The sequence below is a fragment of the Budorcas taxicolor genome, chromosome 15 (assembly GCF_023091745.1).
Source record: "Budorcas taxicolor isolate Tak-1 chromosome 15, Takin1.1, whole genome shotgun sequence".
Taxonomy (NCBI): domain Eukaryota; kingdom Metazoa; phylum Chordata; class Mammalia; order Artiodactyla; family Bovidae; genus Budorcas; species Budorcas taxicolor.
Window position 1 is genome coordinate 44,101,117 of NC_068924.1, and position 9,454 is coordinate 44,110,570.

General features: G+C 41.8%; 2 pseudogenes; one reads left to right on the plus strand and one right to left on the minus strand.

The window, feature by feature from the left end:
- The first annotated feature begins 1,226 nt into the window (after positions 1-1,226).
- On the plus strand, positions 1,227-2,196 carry LOC128059823 (olfactory receptor 478-like; annotated as a pseudogene).
- A 5,676-nt stretch (positions 2,197-7,872) lies between these two features.
- Positions 7,873-9,235, minus strand: LOC128059824 (olfactory receptor 10J4-like; annotated as a pseudogene).
- Between the last annotated feature and the right edge of the window lie 219 nt (positions 9,236-9,454).

The window sequence follows — 9,454 nt, forward strand, 5'->3', positions numbered from 1 at the left end:
TACTATAAAATTCACTTAGTTTAAGATGCTTTGAGGACTTACTGTTTGTAAATATCTTGGAAAAACTTCCTTTATTTATTGTTTGGAAGACTTAAGTTTAGAGGCAACCAGAGGCTTTAGACAAAGTTGAAAATATTAAGTCAAAAAACTTGCAGATGAGTTTCAACCTGGCAACTTGCTGAGTGAAACTGAGTACACTTCTTATCTAACCAGGAAACTTATTCAGCAGTATATTATGTTGAAACTAATATTATTTGTTCTATTTTACTCCAATGTAACATCATGACATTAGGAAATAATCGAATTTCTTTGAATGTGTGTAGTTTAATTATGTCCTAGATATTAAACATGTAACATTTTGCATAGAGATTATATTGATGTTTCAAACTAGTTGAAACATTTAGTTTTTAATTATAAATGTTAAATAAACATAATACATTTATAATAGCTGATTTCATTTATAAGTTTAAATTTCCTTTCCATTTCTTCTTTGTCCCATTAAGAAAATTGTGTTTCTCCTGTTAAAAATGTGATCTTGTTTTATTGATTGAAATTGTAAACTTTGTAATTAACTAGGTATCTCATTTATACTTTACCTTTCTGAAGGTAGGAAAGTAATTTGCTATCCACCCATATCCAAGAGACTTGACTTCCTCGTAAGTATTATTTAATTTCATTTATAGTGTACTATATAGTTACTGAAGGAATGGACTAGATTCAGACTACCAAGATGAGAGTCACATCTTGATTTTACCACTTGCTGTGCAAACATAGCTGTTATATTGCTAAAGTCAGTTTCATCATCTATACATGATATAAAAATACATATTATTTTATATAAATTAAAATAGAACTATATAGAAAATTATTAACCCAAGACCTGCCATTTAGTAAATATTCAATAAATGTTAACTATTATATAAAGAGAAAAAGATACACATTATTTGAAGCAGGTTTTCCAGTGTTACTACTGAAAACAATGTTTAGAATATATAATATTCATTATATAAATAAATAAACTTTCTACTCTAAAATTTATATTAAAATAAAAGAATATACTTCTTTTACTCTAAGGTAAAAAAAATCAGTCCAAAACCATCTTGAAAACAATTTGTTTATTTCGATAATAACCTCTGTGTATTAAGAACAAGGAAACCATCCAATTAAAAATTTCTTTAATGTAATGTTTCATCACAGGTTCATTACAATAGGAGCTACTTTATCTCATGGATTCCCTGGGGCATGGGAACAATACTGCAATGACAGGGTTCATTTTACTGGGCTTAACAAATGATCCAGTCCTTCGAATCATCCTCTTCATGATCATCCTCTGTATCTACCTGGTGACCATATGTGGGAATCTCAGCACAATTATTCTTATCAGAATCTCTTCTCAGCTCAATCATCCCATGTATTTTTTTTTTGAGCCACTTGGCCTTTGCTGACATAGGCTATTCATCTTCTGTTACACCCAATATGCTTGTAAACTTCCTGGTGGAGACGAATACCATCTCCTACCCTGGCTGTGCAGTCCAGCTTGGTTCCATTGTTTTCTTCGGGTCATCTGAGTGCTTCCTTCTGGCTGCCATGGCATATGATCGCTTCATAGCAATCTGCAGCCCGCTACTATATTCCACCAAAATGTCCACAAAAGTTTATGTTCAGTTACTCACACTGGCTTATGTAGCTGGTTTTCTCAATGCTTGCTCTTTTACTATTTGCTTCCATTTTTTACTCTTCTGTGGACCAAATCACATCAATCATTTTTTCTGTGATTTTGCTCCTTTGGTTGAGCTCTCCTGTTCTGACATCAGTATCCCTGCAGTTGTCCCCTCATTTACGGCTGGCTCCATCATTGTGGTCACAGTGACTGTCATAGCTGTACCCTACGTCTACATCCTCATCACCATCCTGAGGATGCACTCCACCGAGGGGCGCCACAAGGCCTTCTCCACCTGCACGTCCCACCTCACAGCAGTCACTCTGTCCTATGGGACCATCACATTCATTTACGTGATGCCCAAGTCCAGCTACTCAACTGACCAGAACAAGGTGGTGTCTGTGTTCTACATGGTGGTGATCCCCATGTTGAACCCCCTCATCTACAGCCTCAGGAACAATGAGATTAAGGGAGCTCTGAAGAGAGAGAGCTTTGTTAAAAAACTCACTTCCTGCTCTGTGCATCCATCCTCCTAAGTTCTTTGATCATTCTTAGGATCATTACTCTGAACTCTTTTTTGGGTAGATTGCCTATCTTCACATCACTTCTTCTGCAGTTTTATGTTCTTTCATCTGAAACATATTCCTCTGCTGCCTCATTTTAAGCTGCTATTTATGTTTTTATATCTGTAGTGCGTGTGTGTATGCTCTGTTCTTTCAGTCGTGTCTGACTCTGTGCAACCCTGTAGACTACAGTCTGCCAGGCTTCTCTGTCCATGGGATTTTCCCATGGGACTGGAGTGGGTTGTCATGCCCTCCTCCAGGGGATCTTCCCGACTCAGTGGTTGAACCCATGTTTCTTGGGCCTCCTTCATTGACAGGCAGGTTCTTTATCACTAGCGCCTCCTGGGAAGCCCATATCTGTGGTTGAACCTTGGAGAACTGGCCCTCTGTAGGAGGCATCCTACACATACATCCCAGCAGTGCACTCTCCTCTCATTCCCCAAGCTATATTCTCTAGGAATCCCACTAAGAGGGTTGTGTGGGAGCTTCTGTTGTGGTGGGCCGACTATGCCAGTAGTCTGGTTGGCTGCCAGGTTCAGCCTTGTATGGAGGCTGCTGGCTGCTGTTTAGCAGGGTCTGGTCATGAGGTAGCTGGTAGTGGAACCCTATGAGGCCCCAGGCTCACTGGTGGGTGGATCCAGGGTTCTGAAGACTCTGGGACTGTTGTCCACCTACTGGGAGGTGAAGCCAGGCTCTGGGTTAGTGCTGGTCTACTGGCAGCCACACTCCAGGGTCCAGGGGTTCCGGATCTGATTTCAAATCACTGGTAGGGGGATTTGAGGGTCCTGAAGGTTGCATTGGTCTGCTAATGAGCAGGGCCATGGCCCAGCTTATCTCAGGTCAGGATCTGCTCTACATTCTTGTGTCTGTCTCCATGGGTGAGACTAGTCTAGAGGCTTATGTGGACTTTCTTGTGGGAGGGGCTAGTGTCTGCCCACTGTGAGTGGAGTTGTGTCCCGGGCTGCATCTAGAGGCAGCTGTGGGCTCTTTAGTCTTTAAGCAGCCTGTCTGCAGAAGGCTGGGGCTATGTCTCTGCCCAGCTAGTTGCTTGGACTCAGGCGTCTCAGCACCTGTAGGCTGTTGGGCTAATGAGCTGGAGGAAAATTTCCAAGATGGCGCTTGCCAGCATCAGCCACTACCAGTACCAGCATCTACATGATAGACTCTGCTCCCAGGAGTGGCTGCTGCCAGTGTCTTTGTCCCCAGGGCGAGCCATAGCTGCCCCCACCCCCTCCAGGAGACTCTCCAGGATCTGCAGGTAGGTCTGGTCCAGGCTCTTATAATTACTGCTCCTGCCTGGGGTCCCAGTGCCTGTGGAATTTTGTGGGCACCCTGAGAGGAGTCTCTGTTTCCCTAGCCCTCAGGGGCTCCTGAAATTAAACCCTGTTGACCTTCAAAACCAAATGCTCTGGGGGCTCATCTTCCTGGTGCTGGACTCCTAGGCTGGGGCTCAGAACTCTCGCTCCTGTGGGAGAACCTCTGCAATATAATTATTCTCCAGTTTGTGGGTCGTTGCTCAGCTTAGGGGGTGATGGTGTTTGATTATATTTTGAGTCTGCCCTTTTCACCTATTTTGGTGCTTTCCTTATATTGATATATTTAGTTGTAGAAGATCTTCTCTGATAAGTTCTAGTCTTGTTCATTGATGGTTGTTGTGCACATAGTTGTGATTTTGTTGTAGCTCCTGAGATGGAAGTGAGCTCAGGGTCCTTTTACTTTGCTGTCCTGGCTGCTCTCCCTAAGGTTGAAATGACCTTTGAAGTCATCTTTTCCTGTGTTTTGTTTTCCTTTGTGCTTAGCCTCTCTTCACTTACTTACAGTGCAGATACCTTGTACTTAGCACTGCGGACCACAGTTCCTGCTGTGCTGACAATTCAGCCTGGGGGTGAAGAGAGAGCTTGCTAGAAATGTGTGTTCTTAATTTGTTTCTTCTTTCCTTTTTTTTTTTTTTTAAGTATTTCATATAATGATGTCCCATAAAATAATAACGAAAGGACAAAGGGTGTCTGTGGTCAAAACATATTGGTCTGTATGTTATTAGCTAATGTGAAGGCTCTTAGTAAAGGTCGGGGCTAGATTTTTCCCATATCAGAGAGTAAACTAGAGGCCCTTAAATAAACTGAAATTTAATTCTGAATTAGTAACTCAAACTGGTTAACATGAAAAAATAATCCTTTGAAAATTCTTTAAAGTTTTATTCATATCTTTTCAAAAGTTGTATTCTGGTACAAGTCAGGGAAGGCTATTGGACTGTCAAGCCTTTAAGACTGGGTCCATTTCAAAAGTAGCTTGTCTTGGAATGAGTATGAAAGTTATAGTTATGACTGAGTATACTCTGAGAGGAGACAACCAAGTGGAGCCAGACAGTGAAATTATTAGAGACATTCTTTTTGCATGGATATCTGCTGGTGATGGTCTTTTTGGACCCCTAAAAATCTGTTCTGTGTTCTTAAGTCTGACTCCAGCCTAGTTATAGGAGACTTCATAAAGAACAGAGTAAATGCCCCTGACCAAACCTGCTATGAATTCTGCAGGTCAAAAACAGGTGATTTCTCTGGAAATAAGCAGGGTTCCTGAATTCCTAGGAAGTGATAAACAAGCTCTTGAAGTGACTTCTTTGTGGTCAAATGCACAGCCTAATTTTATGTGTCAATTTGGCTAGGCTACAGTGACCAGTTGTTTGGTCAAACATGAGTCTACATGTTGCTGGGAAGGTAATTTTTAGATGTGATTAACATTTAGACTTTAAATAAAGCAGATTACTGTCCAAAATGTGGGTGGCCCTCATCCAATCAGTTGAAAGCCTTAGGTGAAAAAACTTAAGTCCTCTTAGAAAGAGGGATTCTGTCTCCAGGCTGCCTCTGGATTCAAGACTGTGACATCAACTCTTTCTGGAATTTCCAGTTCCCTGGACTGCCCCTTGCGTTTTGGAATCGTCAGCTCTCACAAATGTGTGAGCCAGTTCCTTTAAAACCACCACCACCATCACAGTGGCTCTGTTTTCTCTGGATAATCCCAGCTAATAGAACTCTCACCATCTCTCCTTTCCCCTCTCTTATTGTCTTACTTCTCATTCTCCATATACCAACCATGGCATAAAGCTATCAGATTAATTCCTTTGTTAATATCCCCAAAGATTTTAAGTAAAGGCAACAATTCTTAACATGTCTTATGAAGTCCTGAATGTGGCCCCTGTTGCATTTCTCGCTCTCAACACTCCTCCCGCACTCCCCAGATGCTCAGACTCTATGTATTATTGGTCTTCTTTTAAAAACCGTAAATATATCCACATTCTTTGTCACCATAGGACCCTCTCACGTGTAGTAACTCTACTTGAATGCATTTTCCCTCTCACCTGGGTAGCATCTACATAGGCTATAGGTACCCACTTAAATGTTTCCCATCCTCCTGGAAACCTTCCTCAGGCTTCAGACCAAATTAAATACACCGGTTACCCTTCTGAAGCACCCTGCATATTTTTAAGAATATTCAATGCACTTGCAGCTACAGATTCAGTATTTGTTTTCTCCAAAATGCTGGACTCTTTATGCAGACACCTTTAATGTCTTGCTTTTCCTCTGTGTCTGTCTTTACATGATTTCTGGAACACAGTAAGCATAAATGTATATTTAAAATGTATGAATAAAACATTAATAAATGAATGGATGAATGAAGTTTTTGCTCTAGCATGAACCACTGACTTGGTAGCCTTTGAATCTGTTGAACATCAACCTGATTCAAATTCACTGAATGTTTGTGTCAGATCCTGCTACACCTATGATAGGCCTTTATACAAACCCATGCTCACCGCAGTTATGCCAGTGCCTTGACCCTGTTTAACTCAGATTGGCAACTATCATTTCAGCCTGTCTTGGTAAAAGCCAGGTAATCACTCTGCTGAGTAGTGTCTCCCTTTCGTCTTGGCACGGCTGGAGACACAGAGGAGAGTTAGAACTTGTACAAGACAAATGTTAGTGTAGCAGTAGCTAGAGTGTTAGCAAAGGAGCTAACAATAGGAGATTGTTTATTACCTTCCAGTTACAGTTCTTAGTAATTCACAAGTAGTGATCCAATTAATCCTCAGAATAACCCCAAAAGGTGTTAGTTAATTCATCCTTTTCAGAAGCTGTAACCGAGACACATAAAGGTTAAGCAAAAGTTCAGGGTTACAAATATCCTCTTAATACTCTGATTTCTTTTAAGGTACATAGTCTCTGTGGTCAGGCAGAATGAGGGGCTCTTTGAAAATACTTCACCACTAGAGGGACTTTCATCTGTGACACATTTCATTCCCTTCTGTTCAAAGTATGCAGACTTCTACATCGGGATATGTCAGGCGAACTTGTATTAGACCAAATTTCTGTCTCAAAATCAGTAAGAAGCTAGAAAAATATTGTTAAATGTTTGAAGGCATAGACTTCTCATTTCATAAAAGATGAAGTTGCTCTATACCCCTTAGGTTCTCCCTCTTATTAAAAACATCCCCAGATAAAAAAACAAACAAACTTAGGAAGATCGTAAAGAAGATGGAGAAGGAGGCAGACTCCTAGGGACTTTACACCTGAGGAAATCCCATAGGCCTGAGTCCCTGTGTTTTCTTATTGCTTCCATATATCCTGGACAGGATGCTGCACAAGCCTCCAACCCAGAACCACCAAGAGACACAAAAAGACAAAGAGAGTTCAAAGATAAGTCTGGTCCTGCTAGCCAAGGAACTGGGAAAAGGGGGACCTAACAGAATAGAAAACCTTTTGGCAATACCTGCCCTTTTGCAGACAAGCGAGAGTGGAAAACCATACCTGTCTCCTACCTGCAGGATTCACCGGGGCCAAGTAGGGAGCTGTTTTTTACCCTCCTCCCCAACCTTTGATTCGTCTGCTGGGGTCTTGTCATGGTGGGTCCAACAGGGAAATGAACCTCCCCTGGTCATCTGGCAGCAGTGAGAGAATGTGAGGGGTACTAGTTGGTACTCCACTCCCCTATAATGATGACCCCACCCTTGTAAGTGAGGCCCAACGGGGATCTGAGTTCCACCACTACCTTCAGCAACAGAGCAGTGTGAACCAGCCCTCAACATCCTCCCTTCCCTAGAGGCAGGGGGTCCAGCGAGGAACTGACCTTACTTGGAAGAGAGGAGGTGTGCAAGGCAGTGAGGTGTTACCCTATAATAGGGAAGGAGACAACAGGGCAGTGGGAAAAACTGAGCTTGTCTCTCCCTCAACTACCAGGAGGCAGCGGAGTCAGCACTCCATTTTTGGCCAAATCTGTATGCTCAGCAGGAAGCTGAAGTCACACACACATACACATACCCTAGTAGTTGCTGTGATGGGGGACATCCTCCTAAAAAAGATTGAATCTGATCCAGAGTCTCTTAATATGACATCCTAAATGTCTCTGTTACAATAATAGTCACTGTCATACCAAGAACTAGAAAGATCACAGTTCGATGAGGAAAGGCAACATATGCCTACATCAAAATGAAAAGGATGCTGAAATTATCTAACAAGGATTTCAAGGAGGCAGTAAACAAAGCTTCAACAAGCAATCATTGAAATTCTATTTCTTTGTTGAAAAAATTTCAGCAAAGAAATAGAATTATAAAATATAACCAAGGGAAATTTCTAGATCTTAGAAACATAATCTCTAAAGTTAAAAGGAAACAATGGGATGAAGCAGAAGTGTCAGCACTGTATATGCCATCAGCATATCTTCACAGACTGAGTCACTGTCTTTGGCCTCAAATAGACAAAGCCAGCAAATCTATAGTGTATGCACACCACGGTGAGAAGCAAGTTGAGAAGGCCTTATGCCTCCCCTTGGCAGAAGGCATTGTCATGACTATTAACTCAGTGAAGACCTAGGAAATCATAATTAAAATGAAGCTGCCCACCAACACAATGTCAGCACAAAAATAGCCATTTCACAAGAGAGTATGGTCACAAGCAAGGCAGACCATAGGCAAGACATTGCAAAAGAAGCGCAGGTTGGTGTTGGAGTCACAGAAAGACAAGTTGGATACAGTGGTGACGGTGCACACAGAAACCAGGAACCTAACCACTACCCAATCTGCCAACATCAGTTGAAAGTAGACCTTATTGGCCATGAGGATGGCGTAGTGGAATGGGTCATGCATAGCAGCGTACCAGTCATAGGCATGGCAGCCATGACGAAGCAGTTACTGCCGGACAGGAAGAACATCTGTGTGGCACACTCAGGAAGAGAAATGGACTTGCTGTCTGATAGCAAGCCCACCAACAAGTAGGGGATGATTACCATAGCGATACAGGTTTCTTTAAAAGGTTTTTAACTGGAGGCTAATTACTTTACAATATTGTGATGGTTTTTGCCATACAGCAACATGAGTTGACCATAGGTATACATGTGTCCCCTCCCTCTTGATCCCCTCTCCTGCCTCCCTCCCCACTCCATCCCTCTAGGTTGTCACAGAGCACCGACTTTGGGCTCCCTGCATCATACATCACACTCCCACTGGCTATCTATTTTATACATGGTAATGTATATGTTTCAGTGCTATTCTCTCAAATCTCCCCACCCTCTCCTTCCCCTACTGTGTCCAAAAGTCCATCCTTTATGTCTGTGCCTCCTTTGCTGCCCTGCACACAGGATCATCAGTACTATCTTTATAGATTCCATTTATATGCTTTAATATATAACATCTGTCTTTTGCTCTGACTTACTTTATTCTGTATAATAAGCTCTAGGTTCATCCACCTCATTAGAATTGACTCAAATGCATTAGTTTTTTTATAGCTGAGTAATATTCCATTGTGTATATGTAAGTGGTACAGGTTTCTGAAAATGAGAGACCACAGAGGAAAAAATACATGGGGGTTTGAAGGTTGTGATTGAGCTTTATGGCCACCATTATGGATGTATTTGCAGCTAGGACGGTCATATGGGAGAAGAAAGTCATCACAAAGAGATTTTGCATGTCTGAGAAACTGGAAAATCTCCACAGAAGGAATGTGGTCAGTGTGATATGATCACCCATCCTCTTGGTGCACACAGCAATTTTCCTCCAAAGGTATAGCGTTATTGAAATAAAGACTCTGAGATGAGTAGAAACTATCCTTATTTACCAGTGTCACCTAGACTTTAATCAAGGGGAGGGACCTGAGCTTCAGGGCACCTCTTCATGGGAGAGTCTGAGAATGTGACGCTAAATGCCGTTGACTGAAGTCAAGTTCAGCAATTAGAGTAGTGAGCATGA